This window comes from Rhamphochromis longiceps, linkage group LG13, assembly GCF_057381845.1.
Source record: "Rhamphochromis longiceps isolate RC_006_pf linkage group LG13, R_longiceps_female_GT1.1, whole genome shotgun sequence".
Classification (NCBI taxonomy): Eukaryota; Metazoa; Chordata; class Actinopteri; order Cichliformes; family Cichlidae; genus Rhamphochromis; species Rhamphochromis longiceps.
Window position 1 is genome coordinate 3,221,195 of NC_140569.1, and position 8,602 is coordinate 3,229,796.

The window sequence follows — 8,602 nt, forward strand, 5'->3', positions numbered from 1 at the left end:
CAGAGGAAAGTTGTATTAATGGATTTAGTTTTGATTTAAATAAAGGAAGTTAAATATGCAAGTGAAAAGCAGTTAAATATTCAGAGCTGAATGAAACAAAAGTGCAATAGAGACGTTGTTTGTGCAGTTTCATTACCCATAATCCTCAGCAGGTTGATTACATCACTCCAGATTGCTAACAAACGTTCAGATGAGACTCGATAGTGTCCCCTCTGACTCTTCAGCGTATTCCTTCTTTTTAACTTGTTTTATACTTTCATGTAAATCCATTCAGCTTGTTTCTGTTTTACTGTCAGATTTTAATATTTTAATGTACAGTTTTCTTTTGTTCCATAATGCCTTACAGGTGCTGTAAATACACTGTAAAAAATAAATCTTTTCATATAATGGCCACTAGTTAAATGTGTAAATAAATATCTCAGCAAACTCCCGCGTCTCTTTCCTCTTTACAGTTTTTTTGAAATAAATTCAAATGTTCGCCGACTTTGAGGACTTTACAGTCTTTTCTCATTGAGTAGTTGCAACTGAAGAACAAAAGTTGATGCAGAGTTAATTATAAAATATAAGAGCCTGTAGTGGTACGACTACACACCTTTGGAGCAGAAGTCATAAGTTCAATTCCCCCCTGGGGCATCAAATCCAGCTACACCTTCCCCTAAGGGACTGCTCCCATGCTTACAGATTGATGAGGTGCAACACACATGCTACAGCAAGGCAGAGCCAGGATGGGGGAGTTATCACCCCTAACAAGCCCCGTTTATTTGTTAGGTAACTGATATGACGCCTCGTCATCCTCTAGTGTTTAAGATGATGCAAGTTATTATTATAGAGTCTGTTAGTTATAACTTCAAATTTTACAGTTGAGCTTAACAAGGTGATACGTATGATAAATATGTGTGACGTTCTAGGGGTGCAACAAGAAATTGGCCCCACTCACGCACCAACCGTGAAAGGTGATCAACTAATTACCCAATCATGGAGCAGGAGTGAATTCCACCCACGGACTCAGCAGGCACTGGACTCCAGTAAGCCACACCCAGGTGTCTGTGCCTGAGAGAGAAAAGAGGGAAAACCCAGAGCAATCCTCTGGTGGGAGGAGTCACAAACAACCACAACACTGAATCATAACATATGCATGTCCGCAGATGATTTTTACTACTGCACTTTGTGATCTTTTTATCTAGAAAGGTGCTATATAAATACAATTGTACTTACTTTTTACTTCTTCTGCATGATTTCTTTGTGTGCTGCTCAGACCACCAGATGGCGCCTGAGGACCAGTTTACTCTGACACGTCTGTAGTTCTCCGCAGCCTCCACGCATCTAAACCCACTCTGGATTTACATCTACACTTCCAGCTTTCTGCTCCACGCTCACTATAAAAATGAGGCCGTTTTTAACGTAACAAAAATCCCCAGAGAGGAAACTGTTCTGTGTCCACGTCATCATTCAAGTCAATAAGTCAACATTTACTCTGCATTTAAACAAAGAAAAAAACAGAAGACGGAACCAAAAGAAACTGAACTAGGTCTTCCTCATAGCCGACACAAACATGACACGACTCCGACTGACTGACATCACCAGTAAATTCAAACCGACTCCCCAAACCTGATGAAACTCGTCACAGAACAGCAGAGCTTCAGTTAAACTTCCAGGAAGCAGGAACCATGTATTTGCACCTGTGCAGGTAAAAAGTGACAGCAGGGAAAACAGCAGGGCACCTGGAGAGGCAACAAGATGAGCCTAAAAAGAAATGGCTTGGCAGGCAGTGGTCAGACCATCATCTCCTGACCTCTCGCTGGTTTTGCTTCAGTTAGCATTAGACAAGCTTCTCCAGGACGGCACATCCACGCGTGCCGTCACCAGAAGGTTTGCCTTGTCTGCCAGCACAGTGTCACGAGTGTGGAGGAGAAGCCAGGAGACAGCCATTAAACAGCAGGAACTGCAGCAGGTCCAGTATCTGCTCCTTTACATGAGGAGGAGCCCTGCCAGCAAACGACCTCCAGCGTGCTCCTCATGGGCAACCGGTCAGACTTCATGAGGGTTTTTTCCTACTGTGAACGTCATGAATCAATAAATTGAGATGTTTGAACCTTGTGATCAAAATGTGAGTATAATGGAGACAAAGACGGCTCGGCTTTTCAAACCTGTCAGGTGAGGCCTAAGAAGAGAGATAAAGTAGATATGCTGACAACATCCGTCAGCTGAGTTTACGACTCCTACACAATCAACATCGTTTTATCTTTCCAGCCTGTCAATCATCCTAATGCATCACACAATAACTCGTTTCCATGAAGTCCAACGCCTGGAAACGGGAATTTGAAAAATTTAATAAACTTTTTGTTTTTAGCTGGAAAAAAAAAGCCTCTGTTTGTAAAATCAGAGTTACAAATGTAATTTTGAGCGCGGAGGTCACGGGAGGTGAACTCGGGTCAAAGTGGGGAAGAGGAGCGGCGCGCGCTCTCAGGGATTTCAGGTATTTCCGAAGCCTGCGGCGAACGATGCTGCGAGGGGCCTCTTGCCGCATCGGAGCAAGGGGTTAGAATCAATGTGCGGAGACATTTGGCGGCAGTCTGCGGGTTTTCCTGTGGAGGTGGGGCCGGAGGGGAAGGAGGGCCTCTGGGATGCCACAGCAGGAGGCAGGGAGGCCGAGGTCACAGCCGAGGAGGAGAATGGAGGAGAGTTTAAAGAGCAAGAGGCAAAAACACAGATTCAAATGTTACATAAATGAGCTGCGACATCTTCTTCATTTTAAATAATGTTTGGAGGCTTGTGGAGTTTCTCCTTTTAACATAACGACAAAAACAACAACCCTGCTGTCTGCACTGAGCGTGACAGCCGGCTGGTTGTAACGGTTGTAAGAACAGCGGCTCTGCAGAGGTTAATGTGGAGGGAAACCAAACAGGCTGTGGTGACGGAGTGATGAGTGCAGGACAGATGAAAGGGTGCAGGAGGAGAGATGAGTGATTCAGTCATCCAGACGTCCCAGAGGAGAGGAAACGCCGTGTTGACCGACAGTCTGCACCTCCACCTCCTGCTTCTTCATTTTCATCTCCTACAACTGTTTCCCTCTGAAATTCATAAAACATGCTTCAAAAACTGCTCGTGGTTAATCGTCCAATTATTTTTGCTTCTAATTGTGTATAAAATGGCTTTAATTCCCAAACAGTTGATGCCAAACTTTAAATCGGGTCATGGAAAAGTCACAACAGCTAATCTACTGATTTGGTTTCTGGAAATTAGACAATTTTTTAAGATTTAGTTCAATTTCATTTATATAGTTCAATGTGTTTAATATTGTGACATAGTAATCCGACAGTAAGAGTTTGCAGGATGATTTGCAGGCTGGTGGGGTTTGTGGTGGAGCAGATCATCTTTAGGTTCAGGTTTTTAAATCTTATTTTTAATGTTACTGTCACTGGAAATATCTCGGTTAACATTAAACATTAAGAATTACCGAGGGTCAGAAAAATATGGCAGTTTGGTTTAAGAGAAGACCTCAGAGTCCAACATTGTTTCAGCATCATTTTCTCGACTTCCAGTTAATGTTACCAGGTGTTGACGTGAATTACAGTTTTACTAAATTTCTCCCGAGGCAGCAGTTTTAAATGCTGAAGTGCACCTGTGTCATGTTTCTAAGTACAGAATCTCCAATAAGCGGAGTATTTCCCACAGTGGGTGTGATGCAGAGTTGAGGGTGAGCTGAGGGACAGCTAACCAGGGCGGAGCTACTCTAACCCACACCGGCTACAGGGGTCTGGCTCTCTGCAGGGTTTCCTTCAGCGGTGCAGAGCTGTGCCTCTACACCAACTAAAAGTCTGTTTGTTGCTAGCAGCATTAGCATTAGCAAGGAGTAAATAACATGTGACGTAGCTGCAGGTCGCTATAGATAGTAGTTAAGCTAAAGGTTCAGCAAACAGACCCAAAAGAGTTCAATAACTGAACACTGAGCCAAAGATTATGTGCTTGGATAAAAGTTGTGTAACTTACAGTGTGAAATAGGTCGCAACATAAAAGATGGGCAGTAATAGAGCTGGGATGATCAACTAGCAGCAGAACACCAGAATGCACTGAACCACAGGAAGTGATACAATACCACACCTGCTATTTGTTATGCGACCGCCTACATTTGGGTCATTTCCATGGATTTGCTTCAGCTTTAGCACCAAATCACAATATACAGTCGCTTCAAGGTTCTTTATAGTTCAATATTAGAGCGAAACCCCAACAATCCAACAACCGTTTGATGAGGAAGCACTTTGTGACAGTGGGAAGCACCTCCTGGATCCCTGGATCCAGTTTCCAGCACCCGGAACAAGAAAATGACTTGACTCATTTATCACCCTCCACATCCAGTAACTACAGTTTTTGTTGGACATGTGAGGAACTGGCTGTAGCTGTGGCACCATCAGGAACAGAGATATGGGTGTGGCTCTCCATATTGATGTCAGCCTGCTGGAAAATTGACAGTGGAGATGCAAACGTGTTATCGTGGGAGATGAAAGAAAGCCAAACATCAGATTTAAATTCTCAGCTGCCTGATGATGAATTTCCTGTTTTGACAGAGTTTCATCTGATCTATTATCTAATAACACAAACACACAATCTGATCTCGAACTTCCTGTTCACCTATTCCACTTAATATCTTTCCATGTGACCGCTCGCTGCCTTTACAGAGCAGGTTGCCGTTAATCTTCCGTACACGCTTCTCTTCACGCCGGCTTTTATCGTGAAAACAAGTTTTGCATTAGGCTCAGTCACGTCTGCACTGGCTTCCCCGTTCCCCCCCTGAGCCGTACACCTCGGCGTCCTCCTACACAAATATTCGCAGCATTAATTAAAATCCTCTCTGTCAAAGTGTGACTGACATGTATTCGCTGAGCGTGACACAAAGCTGGGAGGAAGTCATGTAAAGGTTACATTTTCCATTTATACCCGAGGCACTGAGGCTTATGTTAACAGCAGGATTATTTCTGTCAGGTGATCAGCACACAAAACAAATGAAGTCATTAGTTTGAAAACATCCACATATTTTTAAAGAAACACATCAGAATCAGCTGATTTTCACTGTACAGTAACTTCAGTATGTTTAATGAAGCCATGCAAAATTTTACCTTCATACCACAAATATTTTCAGAGTTACACGCACTCGAAGCTGTCAGTCAAATGTGGTATTTAAAATGTAATCTGACTGAATCAACACTGCATGAGAAACAAACACCTGTTTGATCAGGTAATGGACCAGAAACCGAATTTTTACACACGTGTACAAAAAAAGGAAAATTAAATTAAATCCCAAATCACAACAACTGTTGCCTCAGGTGCTTTATATTGTAAGATAAAGACGCTACAATAATACAGAGAAAACCCAACAATCATGAGACCCCGTATGAGCAAACGCTTTGGCAACAGTGGGAAGAAAAATCTCCCTTTTAACAGGAAGAACCCTCCAGCAGAACCAGGCCCAGGGAGGGGCGGCCAACAAGGAGTGATGTGCACTACGTTGCACATTTACCAATTTTTTCTTGTAAATTTGCCGCATTCGACGTAAAGCAGTCACACACTCTTGTGTGAAGGACTTTTATTGTGAAAGGAAGAAACAGGAGAGTTTTAGAAGGGTTTCCAGTAGAGATCGGTTAACCATGTTGGATAGATTGTCTTCAATAAATCTCAAATTTAAATGTAATTTAAATGAATTCTTTTATAGAATAAAAATCCGGCCTGGAGAGTCGTCGCGCTAATAGTCCCTGGACATCACAGGCGTCGCGAATGCCAGAGAACGAGATTCACACCGTTGGAGTCTCGGGGGTGCCGACCTCCAGCCGTCGGCACCGAGACGCTTCAGGACGAAGATGAGGAGAATTGTTGGACCAAACCGAGCCACCTGCAGCCACCGTGCTGCAGGGGTCGACGTGTTCAGGTCTCGCAGCCGAAGGTTTACATGTTTAAAAGCTTCGGGGGTCGTCACCCTGAGCGCCCCACCTGTGGAAAGCCTCGAGCCTCCAACAGCGTCACAGACTAAAGCTCGAGCCGGTTTCCCATTAGGTCAGTGCTTGCCCCCAGAGGGCAATTGTTTTTAGCTCCCCTTTCCCTCCTCTCACACCAAATACCGCCGGGTCAGACGGAGGGAAAGCTGCTACGTGTGGCGCCCTGAGTATTTTGCGCATTAAGAACAAGTCTCAGATGTGTTCCTTATGTGTTCGTGCCCACCCCCCATCATCATTTTTTGCTATTTGTTGTGACAATAGTTTGCATCATAACACAGAGCGAAAAGCTCATTTGCTCCCACCTGATGTGATGTTAGGGCGATATTTAGTTTCGCCAGTAGGTGGCAGTGGCGGCTCAGCCAAACGGGTAACTGGCAAAATAATCCTTCACAAAAGCAACGCAGGCCAGTTATTACAATGGAAGACGCCAGTAACACTGAATTGTTTTGCTGTGTTTCAGGTGAGAGCAATATACGAGAACTACATACATTTATGTAAAGTTGATGCTTATTTAACATGTTTGGAGTGTAATTCTTGTTTATATGGTGTTTAATGTGAGCGAATAAGGGAGTTGTTTCACGTTATCTGTGGGTAAGGCTAGTAACATTTGTGCGTTAGCTAAGTCATGTTAGCCTCCTGCATTAATCTCTGTAACCGTGTTGTCCCATCAGTAAGGTGAAAGGAAACTATTAGCTGGTTTCAGTTAAAGTTATAAGATAAGATAAGAGATAAGATAACCTTTATTAGTCCCACACGTGGGAAATTTGTTTTGTCACAGCAGGAAGTGGACAGTGCAAAAGTTATGACGCAAAAATTAGAATACAATAAGAATAAATACAGTACACAGCTGTACAGAATAGAATAAAATAATATACTATATACAGTAGAATAAAATAGAATAAAAATATACAATAAGATAAAAATAGAATACGAATGCTATATACAACTGAGTAAAAATACAACGATGCCAGAAAAGATTATTGCACTTAGTGTTATTGCACATGTGTGGATGTGTGTGTTTGTTCAGTTAAAGTCTTTGTTGTGGAGTCTGACAGCAGTGGGGAGGAAAGACCTGCGAAATCTCTCCGTCCCACACCGTGGGTGCCGCAGTCTCCCACTGAAGGAGCTGCTCAGTGCTGTCACAGTCTGCTGCATGGGGTGGGAGACGTTGTCCAACAGGGATGACAGCTTAGCCGCCATTCTCCTGTCACTCACCACCTCCACTGGGTCCAGAGGGCATCCTAGAACAGAGCTGGCCCTTCGGATCACCCTGTTCAGTCTCTTCCTGTCCCCAGCAGAGATGCTGCCGCCCTAGCAGACCACACCATAAAAGATAGCAGAAGCCACCACAGAGTCATAGAAGGTCTTCAGGAGTGGGCCCTCCACCCCAAACGACCTGAGTCTCCGCAGCAGGTACAGCCTGCTCTGCCCTTTCCTGTAGAGGGCGTCTGAGTTATGAGTCCAGTCCAGTCTGTTGTTCAGATGAACACCAAGGTACCTGTAGCTGTCCACAGCCTCAATGTCCATACCCTGGATGTTCAGTGGTTGCAGTGGAGAATGCTTGTGCCTGCGGAAGTCTACCACCAGCTCCTTGGTTTTACTGGCGTTGATCTGGAGGTAGTTCAGCTGGCACCAGTCCACAAAGTCTTGAGTCAGTCCTCTGTACTCCTTGTCGTCCCCATCAGTGATGAGGCCGACTATTGCAGAGTCATCAGAGAACTTCTGCAGGAAGCACTGGGTGGAATTGTGGGAGAAGTCTGCAGTGTAGATGGTGAAGAGGAACGGAGCCAGAACCGTTCCCTGTGGGGCCCCCGTACTGCAGACGACCCTGTCCGACACACAGCCCTGAGTCCTCACATACTGTGGTCGGTCGGTGAGGTAGTCCAAAATCCAGGTAGTGAGGTGATGGTCCACTCCAGAGTTCTCCAGCTTGTCCTTCAGAACCGAGGGAAGAATAGTGTTGAAGGCACTGGAGAAATCAAGGAACATGATTCTCACAGTGCTTCCAGCGGTCTCCAGGTGAGCTAGGGAACGATGTAGGAGGTGAATGACGGCATCATCCGCGCCAATGCCAGGCTGGTAGGCAAACTGAAGTGGGTCCAGTGATGAGCTTGTTAGGCGCCGAAGCTGAGCCAGGACCAACCGCTCCAGGGTCTTCATCAGGTGGGATGTCAGAGCCACCGGCCTGTAGCTGTTGAGGTCCTTGGGGCGTGAAGTCTTTGGCACTGGTACAACACAGGAGGTTTTCCAGAGCTGTGGGACTCTTCCCAACCTCAGGCTCAGGTTGAAGAGGTGCTCCATCACCCCACACAGTTGGTCCGCGCAGGACCTGACGACCCTCGAGCTGATGCCATCTGGGCCCGCTGCCTTCTTGCCATTAATCCTCCTCAGTTCCCTCCTAACCTGGGTGGTTGAGAGAGACAGGCTGGAGCCTTGTGTTGAGTGTGTATTGGATGCTGTTGTTGGGGGTGGGGGGAGTGAGCAGGGTGAATAGAGGAGGTGTGAAGTGTCTGAGGTGTCAGAGGTGGAACAGCAGCAGTGGGGGTGGGTGAGTCTGCAGCCGATGTTGTAGACTGTCTCATGGTTGAATCAAATCTGTTGAAGAAATGATTCAG